The 22,455-nt window shown below is 39.9% G+C and overlaps 1 protein-coding gene across 1 annotated transcript in view; it reads right to left on the reverse strand.

Moving 5' to 3' along the window:
• UTRN (utrophin) overlaps positions 1-22,455 on the reverse strand; it is a 387,328-nt gene that overhangs the window by 130,907 nt on the left and 233,966 nt on the right.

A 22,455-nucleotide genomic window follows, 5' to 3' on the forward strand; every position in this document is an offset into this window, starting at 1 on the left:
GATTACAGAAACTTTACACAGCCCAGTGAAATTCCAACTCTATGTAGTGCTTTAGGTCATATGCAATGAAAGCTTTTAATTAAAACCTGCAGCTAAATGACTACAGCTACCACAAGCCCATTTTTACAATTAAACTACTGTACACCATGGCCTGCAATATATGGAGAAGTAGACGTAAAACAGCAGGATGAATTATAATCTGAATTTCATAGTAAATACCGAAAAGAAAAAGAAGTGCTTGTGATTTCAATTCAGTTCACTCATTTCTCCTCCCCTTAGAAATTAAACATACTTTATTCTCTGATCTACCATCTGCCTGAAGAAACAAATTACAGATGTTGTCTTCATCTAACCGAGCACAGTATTATTTTTGAAACACATCATAAGAGCAAACAAAACTTCCTGCATCACCACCAATGCTTTCCAGCATCCGTACATCTATGTATACTCTAACAGAGCAATGTAAACGTGTGGAGAGCCAGGAGGCATACTGGCTGTCTCAATAGGATTAATCAGCGAAGATTGTGACAGAAACTTGATGCAGACATAAACAAAATGTCTTTTGCAAAGGAAGAAATTCAGTAACTGAAATCCCTTAAAGGTTTTCATTCTTCCAGACAATTCTTCAGTAATCTCCATCCGTTCCCAGGAGCAGAAAAGGAGGGGGCTCTTGTACCTCCCAATCCTCAAGATGTAGTCTTAGTCCTGCATCTTAGAATGGATGCTTGCACATCCACAGTTGATAGTTGGAAACAGTGGAAAAGGAGCTATGAATTTGAGACAGCATGAAAGCTTTCTTCAGTTAGGGAAGAAAGTAAAAAGAAGTAAGGATACAGCTGGAGAAGTGGGGGGAAGAGAGACAGGGAGGTAAGGGGGCAGGGGGAGGGAGAGGGAGGGAGGCATCAGTAAAGGTCTGGCTCTCCAGCTGAGCTACTATGCGACTTTGGACAACTACCTATTTTTTGCCCTGAGTTTCACTACTTTAAAACTGGGGGGTGGGGGGGTGGGGGTGAGAACCCAGTTTTAGTGTCTTTAAACCATCCTGACAAAAATCACCACTCTGAAAATAGACACAAGCAACGGCAAACCCAAGACAGCATAATCATCAGTTAAATCAGATGCTTATCTGAAAGCATTTGCAGCTCCTGTCCTTAGGCCTCCAACACATAAGCAGACCCAGTGAAAAACAGCTCAAGTCCACACAGCAGGAGATACAAGCATGTCCAACAGGTACTATATTAATTGTCCACTAATCTGTACTACAAAAGCCCAGTCATGTCAAATCCACTTCTATACCTCTTTAAAGTTGCACAAGAAAACTTGGCTTACAACTTGAAAACAAACTGATCTCTAATCTTCCATTCTACAATCACAGTATTCATTCTAAAGCTATTGACAACCTTCATAAAACATTGGATTACGTTTGAGAGGACACTTAAGCATGCACGCTTAAAAATGTTTCATTCAAAATGGGCTTGATTCTTGCATTTGCCAGTCATCATGTTACATTGATTAAGGCACAGTAAATCTGCTGTTCACATTCCTGAGTCCCATCTGTGATGGCCATGCTGTGATAGCTCAGTTCAAAGAATCAGCTTCACTAATTAACTTCTCTTTCTCTTTTCTATTTTCCATTTTCCAGGAAAAAAAAAAAAACAACAAACAAAACACTGCCAGCTGATGGATAAACCTATAGGACTGATACTAAAGTTAATGAAAGCCAGTGCATCACAGCCCTCACAAAAAAAGAGGGAGAGAAATCCAAACATGTCCCACATCAACATGCACAGGGAAGAAGTGCAGCAGGAAGGTGGGATGTGAAAGATGGCTAACAGCAACAGATCAACCCATTAAGTTAGTTATTCCCAAATAATGATACAAAAGATCTTGAAGATTTTTACTCAGGTGGTGTTCTCTGTTTGTAGGCTAACAGAATGATGGGCTCCCATCTTGTCCCAGGATTGCTGCAGCTGGTAGCAATTGGTAGTAATATTTATTCACTGCGTTATCGTAATCTTTAATTCTTAAGAGAACATGTAAACATTGTGGTTGCCCTCCCTTAGAATTTATTTCAAAGTGGGAAGAACAACTTTTTCCATTCTGTACACATCCCAATTTGTGTTCATCCTGATCTATTATTTCTCTTTCTCCTGCCTTTTTCTTGGTCATTGATTCTCCATATTCTTCTCCATCGTCCTCTATGTGGCAAAAAGGGATGAAAAAAGTTGATTTTCCCTGCTCAGGCCCCAACTAGGATTAACTCTAATAAGAGTTAATCCAATTTCAATTTTTCAGTACTTTAAAACAATTATAAACAATCCCCTACCATCACATGAAAGCTTGTGTATCCACAGTCACAGGGTCAACACACTGGAGAATACAGAAGGTGGAGGGGGTAGGGAAACAAAAATCTGTTGCTTTTGCAACATAAAGAGGGGGATACAGCCATGAAACACTATCGCCCTTAGCCCAATGCAAAAGGGATCCGGGCCAGAGTGCGTTCCCAGTGCATGCAAAACAAAGTGAAGAAAAACAAAAAGACAAAAACAAAGAGAAGAAATACACTGCAAACAGAGAAGGACTTTTTGCCATCAGAAATTCATAGTTCTCAAGCTGCAGTTACATAGCTATATCAACTTAATTTTTGGAGGTATTACTATAGAGATGCCATATTTTGCTAATTTTGCAAATACTTTTGTGCACATATCTGTTAAACTGGATTGATAATTTATTGGTATGAGGTCAACAGATCTGTTTACATGCCCAAGTGCTTGCAGGATTAAGGTCCTAAATTAAGGTCCTAAATTAAAAGAAAGCTCTTCGAGGAAAGAATTCATACTATATATAAATCAAGGTGCAAGTTTCAAAGTTTTGAAAGATAGAAAGGAGAAAGTTTAACTAGGTTGATATTTACATATCTACTTAACCCTAGCCAGTCTATTTTAGAAGATTGCCACTTTCCTTTTAAGAATTAAGATCAAACCACTGCCTGTCTTTTCCACTTTAGTGATTTCAAAATCCCCTTATCTCCATTCTGAAGCCTTAGATGACTCTGCTTCTCTCCCTCTTTACCCCTCTCATGGCAGATGATTTACCTGCAGGATTCAAGCCTTCATTCTATGCTTGGATTGCTTTAAAGCTTGTCTCCATAATAAGCAGCCTACTTCTTGCTTTAATTTCAATCAAATAAAATACTAAATTATCATATAATGACAACTGAAGAACATGTCTTTAAAGAATGTATAAATATGGTAGGTGACGCTCAGTAATGCTATAGATGGCAATTCTGAAGAGGACCCAGAATCATAGCTGACTCCAGTTGGAGTTGCTACTGGAACAGCCTGAAGGCAGACTAGAGTGACTTGCCCAGGGTGAAAGAAAATATATGACAAAGATTTTAACAGAACCAAACTTTGTGACTCCAACTCCAACGTCAACCAGCTATCAAACTTCTTTTTTTCCCCCTCCTTAAAGATTGCAAGGATATTTTGCACAGTTTCAACAGTAGACATAATTGTCCTTTGGAAACTATTAATTCTTTATAAAGACCAAAAAATGTCTTTTAAAAAGGATTAAAAAAAGAAAACCCAACCCAAAACCAACAGCATTCCCATGAGGATGGGCGTTCTAGTGCCTTTTTTTCTGAATGATGAGACCAAAGGGCCTCTAATTCACTCCACAACCCCCTAAGCTGCTAGCATATTCACTTCCACTCATGTTTTTTTAGATTTTGTTTGTTTATACTGTCTTCATTGGTACATTGCCATTAACACAGGCAAAATATTTTCCTCTTTAAAGGGCCAGAACTCTTCTGTTGAAAGTAAAAACAGAAGAAAAAAAAAAAAAGAAAACTCCACATTTCCTCACCAAAATTAAAATGGAAGAAATGATGCATTTTATAACACACAATGTGTTACTCTATTCCATTCTCTCCATTAAGAATCCTAGAGTACTTGAGCTTTATGGCACGAAGATCTAAAACAGAGAAGTCATTTTCTTCTGTAAGGTAAATAAACAGATGTTCCTATAATGTTACAGATTCTATTATCAAGATACCTTAATCAAGTTTTTACTACATATGACGTGACACAAAATTCCACTTATTCTCTTATGAAAAAAGTCAGTAACATTCTGTACCAAATCATAACTTCACGGGTTTTTTTAAAACAGTTACATACAAGACTTGCTAATGTTTTACTCCAATGTTTTTTAAACCCACTATACACACCAAAAATCTGTATTACACCCCAATTTTTAACTATGTTTATTAGGAAACAGAATTCCACTGAATTTCTATAAAGAAAAGGGATGGCAAGTTAGGGCACACAAATTACACATGGCTTGTAGGAAATGGACGTGCAGGTCTAATGCTGATGCTGTGCCACAAGACTAGCAGCATTTTGTGTTGCCACACAGACTGCTATGTAATTTTAATCCCCAGGTACAAGCCACAGAACAGGAAAACTGATGTGGCTTTTGAACCACATGAAGATATTATGAGGAGTTTGTAGGGTTGAGGTTGACTCCTCATGAATAAAAAACAGCTGGAAAAACTGTATTTTCCCCAGCAAAGTTCTGTACTTCTTCCACCCAATACAAATCATGCCTGTGACTGGAATAAGACAACAGACTTGGGGCAAGCAGAGGGAATTGCAAGTCCCACAAAAATGACTGCCCATTGCCTTCACTGGCAACATTCAAGTCAGCAAAGACTTGGTTACAGAAATGCTGCACTTGCCTCTTTTAGAGGTCAGGAATAAAGGTGATGACTGCTCACCAAATATCTCCAGAAAACTCTTCCAGCTGGAACGGCTGGAACAAAAACATCAGTGCCAACCTAAGGACGTAACTGTATGCCACAGACAGCCAGAACATCTGTCTTTGAGGTCTCACAGCAGGTACCAAGGGAATGGATTTTTCAATTTTTTTAAAATAGCAGATTGTTTAGTCTATATTAAACCAAATACATTTTACCTGCTGCTGCCAACTGCCTCTGGGAACACTGCTGTGTCAGATGTTCCCTTTAGCCTCCGCTTCACTTGGAGCTTTTCACTTTTTGATGACTCTGAAGGAGGGAGTAAGAATTAGGGCACGACACATGCATATGAAAGTGCCCATTGTGAAAGGGAAACGGGATTTTTATTGTGCTCTCTCTTACAAATGCTGGGGGGGTAACAGGGAGAGAGGGATGATGTTGTAACAAGAGACATCTGGAAAAAAAAAGTGTCTGAAGAATCCAGGTACTCATCTCATCCAGGGAGCCTCCCCTCTGGTGTCAGAGGACAGTCATAACTTTAGAAAAGCTCATCCCATCTGCTGTTTCAGAGGCCTGCAGTGGCAGTTGCTGTTAAGCAATCGGTTTATAATGAATTCACATTCAGACGAACAGTACACATGCAAAACCCTTGGGCAGAATTGCCATTATCATAAATCCACCAGTGGCAGAAGTGAGTATAAAGTCAGACGTTAAACCTCTCTGAAGTGTCATACACAGACCACACTGGGTATCACTACAGCCACTGCGACTGTAGTATAAGATCAAAGCAAGTCACAAAAGCAATTGGCTTTAGCTATGACAGAAATTTAATTACTACTTAAGCTCTCAGATATTTCAGGAATAAAAAAAAAAACCACAACTTTTCGGGGGAAAACCCACTTTGGGATACTTTTCACATGTAATTTTCAAATGCTTGTACTACCAAAAGCCTTGCACTGACAAACCAAGTTTCCAAAAAGCTGCCTTGACTTGCACTTAAACCTAATGGATAGTACCTGAATGGGTGACATATGGTGTGGGTAAGGATTCATTTCATCACAAGAATGATGGTGCACTCAGGAAGGCTGAGAATGCCAGCCTGCCTTCGACAACCTCTGGGGCTCCGTCACGTGGCACCGGGTCAACATTTGAGGGGCACCATAAATCTGTTAATACTAATGCCAGTGGTCACATAATTGCGACTGAACAAAGCCAAAGCAGCCCTGCCCACTACAGCGTAACGCGACTCTGTTTTTGCATAGGCAGGGAGTGCCGCGCAGGCTTCTGCAAAAGCCATCTGGCTTCTGCATTACAGCCACAGTAACAGCACTCATAATTCTCTCCTTGCAACATATATTAATGAATCCAGAAAGCTGGAAGTAGCTTGCAAGCCAGGATGACGGTCGTAACGCTGTTTCTCCTGGCAGCAAACTCCTCAGTTGGGAAGAACAGGATGGGTGTGCAGGGAATCATGAGGGGCAGAGATGAAGCAGGGGAGGAGGAGGGGAACTTGCTCAAAAAGAAAAAAAAAGAAAAAGAAAACTTACTAAAGAAGCACAGGTTAGAATTTATGGTCAAAGTTCCCCAACTAAAATTTTAACTTTCTTCTCCAGCACCAAAGCAACCTCCTACATTGTGTTACAAATTTCAGCACAGCAGAAAACAAAATGACACAGTAAGCTTCAAGCTAAGGAATACAGCAAAGCTGTGGGAGCTGTAAGTTTTGGGTTTGTTGAGAATTGCGAGACCAGTTCCTTTGAGATGAAACAAGACACTGGAATATTCAAAATCACAGGGGAGAGCCTGGAGTCTGCAAATGCCAGGGCTTGTATCGTTCAAAAAACGTTAGAAACTTTGGTCTCTAAAATTTTGTCTTAACCACATCATGAAGCATCTCAGAGTCCAGCATGTGTCCTAATCTTTACAGGCTACCAGCAGCAATTACAGGAGAAGAGTGAAGCCCAGCTGACAGACCGGGAGCAGGAAAGGAGCAAGTGATCTACACAGGGAAGAAATCAGGTCACAAATGCTTTCCCTGTTACTATTCGCTACTCTTCAAAGAGTCAGGCTGGTGGGATTCTGAACAGTATCTGTCTCGTTAGCTCCAAAGTTTGCTACTGTAGGAAAGTAAAAATACAAGTGTTTAAAAAAACCCAACAAATGCAAACCAGTTTACCACACTCTTCTGAGGACCCAGGCTTCTTATGATTTTGAAGTTAACCGAAATCATTGTACAAACCCAAAACAAAAAAAGAAAAGCACCTTAATTCTATTTTCTGAGACTTTTACGTTCATTTAGTAATACCCGTTATGCCACCGTTCTGGTGACCTGTACTGATTTGTATTACAAAAACCCCCAAACATACTGAAGTTTAGAGTTTCAGGACAGAAAACCACAGAATCAGGCTTTACAATCTTCTCTCCTGCTTTGTGACCACTGTATTTATGGGTTTTTTTTATCTTAATGTGTAAACAAACTACTATATATTTTGTTACAGACTCTGTTCTTGCAGGGCACAGGAAATTTGTATGGAGAAATGTGATTTAAAAATCCAAAAGAAAATACAGTATATGTCAAGCCAAGCTAACCACGGTTACAAACATACGATCCAGGTTTCATCGGAAGTGTTGACAATTAGATGAAAACAATCTGGTTTTGAACAGTCTCATGTCTCTCACTAATCAATGTAATCACTGCAAAGCCAAGCCGCCTGCCTCTCAGTATTACCGAGGCATTACTGTCTTACCAAATGTCCTGGTAAGAGAAAGAGTAACTAGCTTGAAGAACAGATGAAATGATGGGAAAAGTGGCACATCCATTGGAAGTAATCCTACCTATAAAAGCCATCGTAAAGTCTTCCAATTTGACTAAGATAACATTCAACGAAATTTAACAGCAAACTGTGGAGCACTTCCTTGATATCAATATTGAAGTACAGTCAGAGGCACCCTGGAAAGTCCCCTTATGCTCTTGACTTGGAAAGTCCAAACTTTCCTATCATTTCCTTTGAAAAAAAATCAGAAAGAGAAAAAAAATAAAAAGAGAAGATAACCACAGTTAGAGCTCTAAAACTAATCTTGGTAGGACCTGAAATGGGAAGAGAAGCAGCACTAGACCACCATATTTGAGAGGTGGTCAAACAGGGGTCACATTAGGACCTTAACAGCAACACAGAAAAACGAAGTTTAACATCAGCCTGCCCTTTTTATTGTGTAGTTGTGTAGTTTTCAAAGGCATAACCTTTTTCAAAGGCATAAATATATGAAACTTTGGTGATCATACCTTTTCAAATTTTGTCAGCAGCTCACATAAGCTGAAGTTCAGGCCAATCATCATTAAGCGTCCCCCGAAGCCTACATTTTCCTGGTACGTCCTCCAAGCCAGGTCTATAGCCTTCAGAAGGTTTCTCTCTTTTTCCACCTATACTGTCTCAAAACTCTCCAGGAGCTCCTGCGTGTGCCCCTCTCTCAGGCCGTGTTCCCCCAGGGGCAGTTCACACCACACCATTGTCACAGCCTCCCTGTCCCGGCTCCTCCCCACGGGCTGGGCACCTGGGGGTGAGCCGCTGATGCCAGGTAATGCTTCTTGCAGGGTTAACCCGGCCCCATGGTGCTGGGGGAATCTTCTCGTCTCCACGCCTGGCCAGGACTGCCTCCAGCTCACCTCGGAAACGGCCTGCAGACTCCAAGCGCTTCTTGCAGGCCTCAAGCTCAATGTTTGGTCTCAATGACGCTGAGCAAGAGAAGCTATGCCCCCCTGGTATACGATGGATGCAGAGGGTGGGGAGAAGGAGCAAGTCCTTCCATGTTGCTCCATTTGAGGAAAAAAAAAAAATACAAAGAAAAAAAAGAAGAAAAAATCCCCAGACACACTTCTGTTTATAGAAAGCACCAAAAGCCAGTTTTTCAGAGAAGTCGTAATGGGACGAGGCACACTTCAACCTAGGAAACACGGCAGCATGACTGGACAGGAGGCCACCTCTCCTCTCTTGTCTTCCTCGCAGCTGGCCACCAGCAGGCTGGTGCTGCTCTGGCAGCAACCACACCACCTCCAGCCCTCTTCCTTCCACCTGCTTCACTTCGCCCAGGGGATGCTGCACTGCCAAACAGCCAAGGCCCGTTAAAAGAAATCAAAAAAGTCACTTCCTTCGTTTAGGGAAAAAAAAAAAAAAAGTCTCCAGCAAAGGATCCTGCTGCAACCTCCGAAGCCTTTGCTGGGGATCTCCTCCTTTGGTCCTGTCTGCTCTGACAGCCGTGTGGTAATCTATTGCTGGCATTTGTTTATTATTGTAATCGGCATCCTCCCTTCCAGCAGCCCCGGTGCTGCTCTGAAGCCAAGCACACTCCCCCTTCCTGGAGGCCTTCCCGCTGGAAAACCACCGCCACCCCTAAGGCTGCAGAAACCCCGGACCAAAACCCTTCACTTGCTCCTTTTCCTTCCTCTCAAAAGGAAAGGCAGCTGTATAACCACTGAACAGGTTTTGGAGCTGTAAAAGCAACCAGTGCTCCACAACGGCTCCACGCGCCCGCTGGCGAGGGCAGACCCGGCGCAGGCAGATTGCTTTCATATGAGCCTTTGCTCGCCCGCAGGAAACCTGACACCCCAAGGGTGGCTACTAGGAAATTGCTCCCCTCCAAACCATTCCCACTGGAAACCCTGCGTGCATGGGAAGGCCTATTTAAGCGACTATTAATGCTTTCCGTACAACCACACATTACCCAACCGCCAAAACCAGCTCAAGCGGGAGTTGCCAGCAAGTCAGAAAACATATAATTAAAACCAAACCAACAACCCATCACTTGCAAGACCCGTTATAGCTACTTCTCCTACGACCATGTTGGGTATCACGTCTTGCTTTTACTTTCTTTTTATTTCACCCACTGTCATATGCAGTACTAATAAAGTCACCAATGGCAAAATGGTCTTTAAAATTATTCTCACTTGTGGGTTATACTGACATAGCCAGTATGGGTCAGGATTTTAAAAATAAACTCTGGAGGGAAAAAAAAAAAAAGATTAAAATATTGGCATTAGCCAGATTTTTGCTTATTTTATTTGTACTTTGCCACCTGTCTGTGTGCTTCATGTGGGCATAGTACACAAACCACCAAAGTGCTTGCAAAATAAACTGAGAAAAGTTTTCCAAACAAAGGCAGCAGAACTAGACCAGCTTTACTGCACAAGTGACAGGTCAGCCCAAACTGGCTGAATTTATTCCACTGCTTATGGAAGCAAAAAGCCCGATTATTAATGCAACTATCTAAAATCATGTTCAAATACTGTTCTTTTCTAAATTAACCACTTACAGAAGGAAAAAAAAAAACCACAGAGTGAGAAAGTAAAACCATCTTGCAAGAGATTTAACTATCTATTTGAGAATCTCTTTTTTCTTCTCCTGCAAGACACACACAAAGTTTGGATCCTGATTCCCATACACACTAAGGCTTCTTTCTGCTGCTCTTGCAGAAAAAAACTCTTGCAAAACAGGAAGAAAACAGCATTTAAATCCACTTCAGAGGTGCTAGTGCATATAAAATGAAAATGGGTGTCAGGCTGGATTATAATGAGGCTTCATAACTCCAGGACTGTATCCAAATATACAACATTAATTTTATATTTATTCTCAGGCTTCGTACTTAGATAACTTGTTTCCCAATTTTTCTGTTGTCATCAAAAAATCATACATTCCAGATCTTTCAACACTATTAGATGCAAATGTAAATGCCCTCTGAGGTGGATAGGTACCATTTTGCAGAATTCTGTAAAAGGTAATCAAGTGTGTGTATATATATATACACACACACACACACTCACAATATTCGACCAACGCTTCCAATAAAACCGCTTTGAAAATTGTACCGAGTGACAACTTTTTCAGTGGCCCTTTCACGCGAAAGTACACTGCAGCATTTGAGAAATTCTGAATTTGTGGAAGAAAAACAACATATTGAAATAAGCTCTACATTGACATATATTGAATATGGCCTCTACAAAGGCAGCAATTCTGTAGACATGACAATGTTGGTTTGTAAGCTCCAGGAACACAACATACCTTTTAAGACCGCTTTACATTACTTACTAGTACTAAAATTTTCCTGATCAGCTTTGTCATAATTTTCCATAAAAATAACTGCATCCATTGTTGGCAAGGAAAATGGAATTTTATAATGAAAGCCACAGATCACACACAGATGAAATATTTGAATGCTAGAGTCTAAAGAAATTCTCATTCGGAGAGCGTAAGCCCTCATGCAAATACATGATCTTCAGCTGAAAACAAGCAGAACACCAACAGTGCTGTAACAAAGCCTCCTTCCAAAATGCTCTTGTAGATACAAAGATCCTCAAATGGGAATTTAAGATACTGGAGAGCAATGTACTGCTGATGCATTCAAGGCACTGCTGCAGAAGATCATGTGCAATGGAACTTCTGTAGGAACATTTTAGTATTAAAGGAGTTTGGTGCATTTTCTCACATCTTAAATAATAACATAAAACTGGATAAAAATAATATAACCAGCTAACAGCACTTTATAGCCATTAGTAATGTTACTAATGACAGCCTGCAAAATGCAAGGACCATCCACAGAAAAGCACTTTTCTCACTGGTAGAAAAAGGAAGGTCAGCACAGCAGCCTGTGACACACAACTACGATCCCTTTTGCTAGCAGCTGGTTTTAGGAGTGGATTCAGAACTGCACGCCATGCAAATCCAGGCTTTAGAGCCTCATTGTTTAGCAAGACACTTAATGCAGGGATTATAAAACTAATAGCAGAATTGTACATCTAAAAACTCAATACTGCAAAGAATCAATTAAACCCCCCTTCCCCCCCACACTTTTTAACAAGTATAAATTCAGAAGTAACTGAATGTTAGGCTACTGCAAACAAGTGAACCAGCAGAATCAATGAAACCAAAACTAGGTAAGGAAAAGGAAAAAAAAAAAACAAACCTTATTTGATTGCCTCTGGAAGGAAAAATATCTGATCAACTTGAAGATGATCTTACACAGCTCTAAAGTTCAATTTCAGAAAAAAATAAAAGTCTTTCAGACCTTAACCTACAAAACAAGATTAAGTACGTGTAAAGACACTATATAAAGAAGTTGCTTCATACTTGAGATGATGTGCAAAAAGTGCAGAACTGTCATACTAAGCACAATCTGACTTTGGAACACAAACTAAAGAAAGGAGAAAAGAAGTTGGTTTTCAGAAGAAAAATGGAAAAATAAACAGCAGCAAGAACCTTAAGAGTGAATGAACCAGGTTGTTTATACACACATCTATCTTGCGTGACTCACAACAAGAAGTAACAACAACAAAAAGATAAAAAGAATAGCGTTCCCTTGTGCAACTCAGATGCTCGGGACGCAGAGGTCAATAGGTGGTTACAGCAAATCAATACATCCTGCTTCCACTCAAGACATGCAGCTTCAGGCAGGAACACAAAAAAATTCACTTGTTCAAAAGCTCTATGCTATTTTCTCCTGCCTTGCAAAATACCCAGTGTCAGTCTGAGCAGATCAGGAGGGAGAGCTGCCCTCTCCCTTCTACAGCAGGTCAGCATTTACAATACAGAGTTAACATACAGTTCCAGCAAGGTCGGTCCTACACTGAGGCTATCAATTGAACCCAACACCAGGGTTTCACTGAGCAGAGGTCTTCCAGCTCAGCCTCGCTGATAACCTCTGCCAGAAGCCAAATCACTCAAGCAACATAGTACCCCAAGGACCAAGAGCTCATCAAGACAGATGGAGAAATCAAGCTCTTGCAATAAAGAGAAACAAGTGGCAGGATATGACAAAAGCCACGTAAGCACAGTTGCCGAAATTACCAAGTAGGTATCTATTTCAGTGGTGATTACAGTGCAGATTATCAATTACATGAAAGGGTTTGCAGAATTCCTAGAGCTTCGAGACAAACCTGTGCACCAGTTTGACTTTTTCTTCATTTCTTTCTTTAAGACTAAAAGGTATCAGTTTGCCTTGGGAAGGTATTTTTACATGGAACATCCAGTCACGTTTAGTTGTCTGCCCCATACAATATCTGCCATATTCAAAGACAGAGTTTTGCATTAAGTAAGCACAGATAGACTTCCTCAGAAAGCAAGGTATGGGACAAGACTTTAAATCTCAAGAATAAAATTTGATAGGATTGAGATAATGTAGTCTTGGCAACAGGCGACAATGCACTGCCATGAAAGCTTAGTAAAGGACTGGGTGGTTTGGTGTTGTTTGTTTTTTTTTCCCCCTCTTATTTTTAACTTGTTTGAACAAAACATGACTTTCAGCTTTATGAACCAACTGTGATTTTCTAATGTTTTGAACCTGACTATAAGTCATATGTTTCAATTTCTTTGAACTTCCCAGAAGCACCCAGCCCTAAGAGGAGAAAACTTCAAATGTACTCAGAACAAAAAAAACCAAAAGAAGTCTCTCATACTTGGAGTGTATCTAGAAGAGATCAGATGTTAAAGGGAAGTACCACCATGGCATCCATTTCAGGCATGGAACCATTAACAAATTTACTGTACGAGAGACTGAGACTTAAATTCCACTTATGGGACTGACCAGAACACGAAGGTTTTAATCCTGACCCTAAGTGACAGAATGAGGGAGACAGTAGGGAGTATAGATGAAATCTGTCTTTCATGCCAGGCAGGAATTTTATCTTCTGGTGTTACTTCCAAGTTATTACTGGTGACTAAATAAAATGTTCCTATTGATCGACAGTCTATAAAGAGTTCACTGGGGAAGCCTTCTTCTAAGGCTGTTAGCTGCCTTTCCTCCTTATTTTCCCTCTTCAGGTATAAGATACCAGCGCTTGCTTGCCATAATCACACTGGAAATCAGTAAGCCATGACGCGCCTCATGGTCTTTCTGTCTTTATCAGCATCTTTAACTGTGCTATCTTTGCACAGGAACAAAATGAACAAGTTGTCTTACATGTAACATTTTTATTAAAAAGGATGAAACTGAAAACAGAGTGACAGTCTAGTGGTGCTGTGACAGACTGCCAAAGCAGCACACCCAAAGAAAAGATTCTAGAGGCTGCATTAGCCCACACCCAGAATAAGCATCCGGTTTCCCAAGTTACAAACATGGGACTTTCAGTATTTCAGCCCAACCTGAAAATGGAGTTTTCCTTAAGATTTTCTTGACTATGATGAGAATAGTTTTCTAGCTCCCTGGCAGCTTAGTCCAAGAAAAGCCCCGTTAAATCCATGCATAATACATGGGACGATTAAATACACATCTTTAAAATCATTTGCTACAAGGAGAAGGGCTTATTTATATATTTATTACTTGGTAAAGGATACCCATCTCTCAAGATACTAAAACTGACCAATGAAAAGCTGATTAATTTAGCAGCTTTTCGACAAGTACTCAATCCAAATAGTGAAAGACCATGAAAATCATATTTTAATTTTAGAGTTTATCATAAATAATTGACAGACCATCTTAAATTCTACAGCATTAACTCAGTATCTGTGGATTAAAATCTCATTCAAATAACACATTGCAGTCTTTTCCTACTTTACTTCTAAGCAATGGCATCAGACTCAAGTACCTAATAAGGATACAGTGCCATTACAGTTATACTGCACAATTTATCATTTTGCCACACTCCAAGGAAAAGTTCCCAAGCCCAATCTTTTGACTCAGTCTGCCTGTATGTTATTTTATGTTCAGCCTTGGCTTATATTCTCAGTTATGTAAGTGGCCTGATCTTGCTGGAAGGAAAAGTATTACCTGGATCTAGTTGGTTTTGGTTTTTATGGGGTTTTTTTTGAAAGCCACTGGGAATTGGGCTCTCCCCATCCAATGCAAACTCTAATCTCAGCCACAAAAATTGCTTCAGCTGTAAGCTTCTCAGCCATAAACCTTTAAGTGTATATTTGAATATTGACCTGGCATTTGCTGTATAAAAACAAACACATTTTAAATTTCTAGCATAACCATTAGCAAGAAGATTATTTGTATTTAGAAAGAGCATAAAGTATGTAATTTGTAGTATTTGAAGTAACTTTTTGTCTATGAAGTCAGAAACCTTGTAACATTTATAAAGAAATGTGCTTTTACATCGATTTTAACATGCCATAGTGGAACAGCCATAAGAAAATTACTCTTGTGAATACAGCAAATTGACATCTACTAAATAGTTCTATCAAACCACAGGAGGTCAATCTCCTAACCTGGCAAGAAATACCAAAGTATACCATTCTAATTTACTAAAAAGGTGGAGGTTTTAATTGTTTTCAAAGTTCACTAAAAAAAGATCAATGACCCTGGACTACCGGGACGTTCCATTAACATTTAAGGGAATGGTCTTTTCACACTGTAGATACCGCATTGAAGCGACAACCCACAACGCTTCACTAACCGAACTGAACTTTTTGCTGTGAGTGGATAAAGAAGTAGGATCTAATGGGGGGCTTAATTTAAAAGCCTTATGACAAATACCATAGGACAACCTCATCTTCATCTAAATTCATTTTCAAACCATGGGATTAAATCCTAAAAACTGGTCATAAGATCAGGGTTTAAATGCTGTAGCTCAGAAAGAGTATTCATTCTTTTCACTAACTGTAATGATCCCCTGAGCCAACTCTGTAGTTATGCAGTTTAAACACATAAACGATATTCCTTTTTACCACATCTTGTGTGTAATGATAGCACTGAAGCTGCCAGGTACACCTAATCATTGCTTAGCAACACCTTAAGGGAGAATAGAAGCAATTCAAAGTTTCAGAAAGTAACCCTCCAAAATGTAGTTGTGACTTTTCTGAAGTGAGGTGCTTCAAGTTAGCTGCGTAAAGCATGTAAGAATGGGAGAACGTGCCACAGGGACCGGAAAAGAGGGACAAGAGCGGAGAGAATTCAGTTTCCACGACTCCTGCATGCAAGTCACACAGTGCTGTAGGTGCTGCAGAAAGCCCTCATCTGTTCATAGCAAGCATTTCTAAATAGGGAATGAAAGGGTAAAAAACCATCTTCCTGCCATGTACATGACAAGTAAGGGAGAAGATTTAGTGTGTCTTTTAAAAGTTACAGCAAATCCTTTCCTCCACTCGGCTGCCCGTCCCCCAGTACCTGGCAGGCGTTATGATTTCCAAGTTTATAATTGCCTCCAGGCACCCATGCTCCACAGCATACCGCTTCCCCACACCTACGACAGTTCTGCTACAGGGGAGGCATAATTAAGCCCAGTATGCTCATGCCTGCTATCTTTCTCCTTTTTGAACTTTATCCTATTTAGCCTATTTGGCACATCTTTTTCCCTGGAGTAAGCTCCCAGTGACTGCTCTGGCAGGTGACACCCATCATCTCTACTTTGTCCTGGAAAGACTTTGGATGCATTAATAAGTTTGCATAGCTATCAAGGATTACAGAGAAATACAGTTACAAAACTAAGGAGAAAGAACTGAAACCTCAAGCATTTTCAGCCAACTAACTTGACTGTATGCTATTAGTTTCCTAGCATATATCTATGTCCCCATCTACCTCTTGATCTACCATGTGTCCATTATAAAGCTAGATAAATGCTTTCAATCATATTTATCTCAGAAGAATCCTCTTTCAAGATTAATCCCTATAAAGAGGAAGCAACTCATCTGGTTATTACCGAATTCAGTAAATGCTTCACTGACAAGGAAAATTGTTAAGCTAAGTTCCATTAATCAAGTTGCCACCAAGCGATTAGGACATAGAACTCCTGCATCATCATGGGCCAGAAAATGAAATCACAGCAGACCTGTGATTAGTCAGAAAAGAGCTTTGCATCTCCTTGGGAAGTTTGTTTCATTCTTTCTGCAAAAAGCTCTTTTGTAACAACAGAACCACCTCATGCCCTTGCTCCAAACCGCTGCTGGAGTTAGATTTGGCACTATAAAAACAGCGCACGCAGCAGCAACATTTGGCTTGAGAGACACAATGCACAAAATCACTATAGCACTTCAAATACTCTGTCAGAATTAAAGCGACTGTGCAAGAAATACAATTTCTAGGAAATTCACACTTCATCTTTGCTCACAAAAGCTCATACACATCACCTCATGAACATGAAGGTGATCTTAGAGCCTAAACATGCTCAGAATGTTCAATACATTTATACTTTCTAACTGCAAGACATGTTGTGGTTCATTTGTTATCTCTCCATTTTTTTCACTCATCTTCCCCAGCGTCAGAATCGCAAAAGCAGGGTAGAAAGGTAAGGGAACAGAAGACAATCCTAATAATAATCTAAGTTAGTAAAGAATTAGAAGATTCACGAAGCAGATAGGTTTATTAGGTTTAAAGTAAATAGTCATAAATACACATTATAGGGTCAATGCCTGACAACCACTGATGACTAAGTGAATGCATTCTGATATAAGTAGTTTGACAGCACAAACAGCCTTTAAAACTGTCAGATAATGCAAGCTACACTTAATTTTAATTTTTTTCAAATGTAGATAACATGCAAATAAACATGACTGAATTTGTGTGTGTTCAAGGGCTATCAAGCAGAACTTTTGTGTGTATTAGAAGGAGAAGGAAAATTGGAGGCTTTAGGGTTCATTGATTTTCTGTTTCTGAACTTTTAAAATAATTGGATTTTTCTTATTTAGCTTTTCTGTTTTATGTCATACCTATTTTTTTACCTCTATCTCCACTGAACACATAAAGAGAACAAGTTTTTAATTTTTTTTTTTAAACTGAAGTACTTAAGTTACATAATTACTTAATAAATCAGTGTTACAGCTAATGTAAAAAGCCGTAAAAATCTAAGTTCTGATCAAGGACGGCAAATGCTCAATGCTGTTAAGACATGAAATTGTTCTATTTTGTAGCTGACAAAATTGGGAAGCATCGTTCTCACGTTCATTGCCTAGTACTCGAACACATGGAAGGAACATGAGAGATCTCCACATGCATGAGTGACAGTTCATATCTTTTTGTATGCACATGTAATCAGAAATTAATTAATCCTGCTTTAATCGGTGAGGTAAAAGTGAAAAAAATGTAATGCAACACCTCAGGTTAAAGAATAAAGTAAAGACCAAATTGCACAGATTCTCTTAAAAATGCCTTTGATTCTGACTGAAAATAAGCTTCCAAGGCAGTTATAAAGCACTACAGAGAGCTGAAGCAAGCCTCACAAAGACGTTAAAATTTAAGAACAGTAAATAAAAGACTTCACTTTTTGGAAAGCATCAAGGAAACCAGTCACTGTTGCTGGATTTTAAATCTTATCCCCACATTAGAGCTTCTAACAACCATTATCTAAGGGCTTCCCAGGGAATACCATACGCTCTTAAGTAACAGGACTGTTGAGAGCAGTCTCTCATGTCACGCTGATGATCTTTCTGCATCTCCCACAGGAAGAGGCATTCTCTATTGCCGTGCCTGAACGACTGGCTTACCATCTTTGCTATAGACAGCTTGTTTTGCTTTCCACTCCCCTCTTTTGTTTTTTTAAATTGCTCAAGAATTGAGTCTCTGAAAATGATTCCCAGCATTTACCAGAGTGAGAAGTGAATGTAAAGTCTCAGTAAGAAGCTCCCATTTAGATGCACCTTCCAAAACCATACCACACAGCTCCTGTCTAGTTTCTTTTAAGGTTGCTGCATGTGATCACTACTAGCAAATTCGTGTTTGCTTATTTAAGTGTCAAACTAGACAAAAAAAAAAATGCTTTTTTGCTTACTTGTTTCTTTCGTTCATTTGTTTTTACCTTCCAATATACTGTGCAGCCCTTCAGTCTAATTTTTTTCAGTGGCACATGAAGGAGACATAGGAAGATGCTTGACCACACTCCACTCTTCGTTACCCTCATGAGATAACTGTGAGCTCAGCAGGGTTAGATGAGCATGACAAAAAACCCAGTCTGTCTTAATGCCTGGTCTATAACCATGCTTTCCATTTGATAACTTATTCCAATAACCACAGTCAGTTTACCAGACTCATTGTCTGGCTAAAGGCTACTCAGTACAAAACACAGAAAAGCAGATAGATGCTGAAAATGAAGACCGTGGCATCTGTAGCACTTCTGAAGTCAGCCCTCCCACCCCCCAAATAAAAAAAAAAAAAAAAAAAAAAAAAATTTAAAAAAAAAAAAAAAGAGAAAAGGATCAAGTCTCCCCTAGATGTGTTGCTAGTACCAGCTGTGTTCCAGGAATCTCAAATCTGCTGCACGATGAAGGACAAGAACTAGAATGAATGTTCTCAGTATGTTCTCCAACTCAACAAGCTGTCGGCAGTAATTAATGTTTCAGAGGATACACCCATGGAAGGCTTATAAACGGGAGCAAATCTATTTAATTCAGAAGAGAGAAGGAACAAAGGGAACAGGAAAGCCTTCATTATCATCCTCTCGTGTATGCTCAAAACCAAAGCAAAGAGCAAAAGCCAAAACGGGCTGTGCCTACCATCTCTGCTGGTCCCAATGCCAGTCCTGTGTGACACGTCAATGTGTGTAACGAATGCTGCTGCCTTGCTCTCAGGTGACGCTGTCACCCCTTAATGTGAGGTAAGCCAAGCCCAGAAAACAAGATGCTCGGGGGAATGGACATGTGTGAAAGACAGGAGGCTGCTGAGGGCTGTTAGCATGCTCGTGGGACTCAGAACTTGCTGCTGGATTTCTCAGTGCTACTGCCGCAAGCACGCTTTTCTTTTCAAATATCCCATCTGACTAAAGTTATTAAGCACCAAACCAAATTTCCTCATGGAAATTTTTATTATCGTTCTGCATGCTGTGCCATTTTGTCAACTAAGAGGCTCACAGAGATCTTATCAGTGGCCTGTTGACAAAAGTAAAGAGCATTTACAATTGAAATTATGATAATACAATCTTTATTCTTGAAATAAAATGTAAGCTGCATTATCCATAACTGCAGCTTTACCTCTGGCTTGAACAAGAAGCTTATTTAAATACAATGTGCTTAAGGCTTCTCTAGCCCCATTTTATTACTATGTACTTTACAAGAAACAAATAGGTTTTCCAAATTTATTCAGGCAGAGCTTTCATTGTCTAATGGTCAAAACCTCCATTTCCACTGAATTATTGTATGCTTTTATTCTCATTTAGCTCTCATTTAAAGTCAAGGACTCCACCCACTTTTCAGAAGCACCTGAGTTTGTGCTGGAGGAAGGAAGCTGAAGATTTGCACTTAAAAGCATAGAACGAAGGTTAGAATCCGCTTCGCAAGGACACAGAGCATTGGGTCACCTTACAGTATTTACAGCTCAACCCACCTTGGCTTTTAATCAGGTAGTAACTTCTTGAAGGTAGTTTTCTTTGTGAAGAATTGGCTGGTACTGAAAATTTTTGGTCAGCATACAGGAGAATTGAGGAAAAGACAATTTTAAAAATATCCACTGCTTTATGTTCATTCATATTGTGTTTAAAAAAAAAAGCTGGAACTCTAAAAACTTAGAGGCAGATTAGCACTTACTGAGGATTCAGATAAAAACTGTTTAACTGAAGGTATGAATAAGAAAATACACACTTAGCAATCATGTTGCTAAAGAAGAAATATAGCAGTGCATTATACATGTGCTAGCATTTGATCCATGTAGGATCAAATCCTGTTGGCATTTCTGCATGTTTGAAGTCCCAAGGAGGGGAGAAGGGGGAGAGTGAGTACACACAACAAAAACAGAACAAGAATTTCTATTAAGTTGGGGGGGTGGGAGAACCCACTGCATTTTCATCTCTGTGTGGAATAAGTACTAAAATGGACTTTCTACAGAAGACCAACACAGAAAAGCAAGAGTGAGCGCATCAGTAAGGCATGGCAGGTAGCACCCATGGTGAGCACATGCATTTCAAACACCCTGATTCAAATAGCTGTGAAGGGCAGAGGCACTTGCCCCTTACATTTCCCCCACCTATGGCACGCAGTTAGATGAAGGCCGAGAACTGAACTGTCCAGAGCCATACGTATTCCCAGAACAGGTCTCTTCTGGTGCTACAGTTTCCACTTGAGAAGTTTGTGCCTAATCAGCCATTCAGTGATAACATGAAAAAGGTTCAACATGGCAAAAGGTAACTCACTGTAAAATATGCAAGATGAAGAAACACCAGGAAGGAGAAAATGTAAAAAACCAAAGCCTATTCAGCTGAAGAAAAGCCCTGTGTCTTTGGTATATTTAGTAAAAATCAAGCTATAAAAACCTCAGGGCAGAAAGAAACAAGGCAAAGGTGCAAGCTGCATTTCTCTCTAAACCCCTTCATCGCATTTTGCTTGTCCTGCAATCAACTATAAAAATACACTCTGTTAATGGAAGTGACTTGCCCAACATGTTAAGCTATATTACTGTTCTTTGGTTACTTTAAGAAAAACAACAGGACAAAACCCCAAATTGACTGTATGTTTACTAATGCAGGATGAAAATGTATGACCTTTCACACTTAGCCGTTGTTTTCTTGAAAAGCAAGCAATGGATATTCAGACATAGCAGCCTTGACTAGGTTCTTCAGGTCGCTGGCATTTCCCATCGGTGCTGACTGTCATCACAGCCCGACTCCAAACAGCTCTCTGCCACGCCTCAGTAACTACCACGGAATAAACACCACCCACGTTTGGGCATACATGTCTTCCCTCTGTGCTTCTTGCCCATACATAAAAAGAGGGTATGCAAAGAGCAAACACATTTGTAAAGGAGCAGATTTGTTAAAAAACAACCTTGATCATCTGTTAAGGGTGCCGAGTACTCGCAGCTCCCCTTGAGACTGTGGACCTTAAGGGCAATAAGCAGCTCGGCAAAGCTTAGCATTTGTATAACTAAAGCTAAAGCAAACACAAGCGAAAGCTCGCCCACAAGGAAATGAAGCCCATCAAAGAATGATACTCTATAGCTTCCAAAAGTCACTGTAAATGACAAATGCTTCTTTCTATTGTGTCAGACACTTCCAAAAACAACGAAGCCTTCACTGTTATTACTGCAACCTAACACCTGCTAAAGGAATCTCTCCCCTGTAATGGGTTGTGCATTTTCCTCCGGTACTTGATAAAAGACATTTTCTGATCTCTCAGCTCCCTTGGGGAGTGAACACTGCAGTGGCTCTGGCCATCACAGGTGAAGGAACACGTGAATGTGAAGCTGAATGAAGAAGTTCTGAGCTCATATTGGGGTCCTACTGAAATTATGACAACATGGGGTAGTTCAAGCCCTGCTACAATTAAAAAATAAGTAGCACTGTGGTCAGTCATTTTTAAATACAAGTAACTTGTAGTAGAATGCAGGCCACACCATCAGACATGTGCTTACACACACTCTTCCGTTCAGAGCTATGTTATATGCTGACAGAATTGGTGAACTGCAGTATTCCTGTACAACACTCAGCAAACACGATATAAAACAGCTTCCTCAGGAATAGCAAAATACCTTTAAAATAGACTTTTTGTCTATAATGCTTAACGTGTACAGCAGACTTCTACAGAGTAGCAGGAAAAAAGATCGATGATGGAAACACAAAACCCACTCATTTCTCAGAAGGGGGATTCAGGAGGGACAACAAAGTTAAGATGTTCAACTTTAAAACCCCATATGTTGTTATGAAGATGGAGCTATCTTACAGAGGACCAGAAAATAACAGACATCGTTCACAAGCAGTAAATTTTTGAAGTTAGTTTGCTCTGTATGACTGTTTTCTGTCTGTCTAGGACAGCAGAGAGGAGAGCAGTGTTAGCAATTTTGGCCTAAGGTCTTCA

Source organism: Egretta garzetta, unplaced genomic scaffold, assembly GCF_000687185.1.
Source record: "Egretta garzetta isolate BGI_Z169 unplaced genomic scaffold, ASM68718v1 scaffold139, whole genome shotgun sequence".
Classification (NCBI taxonomy): domain Eukaryota; kingdom Metazoa; phylum Chordata; class Aves; order Pelecaniformes; family Ardeidae; genus Egretta; species Egretta garzetta.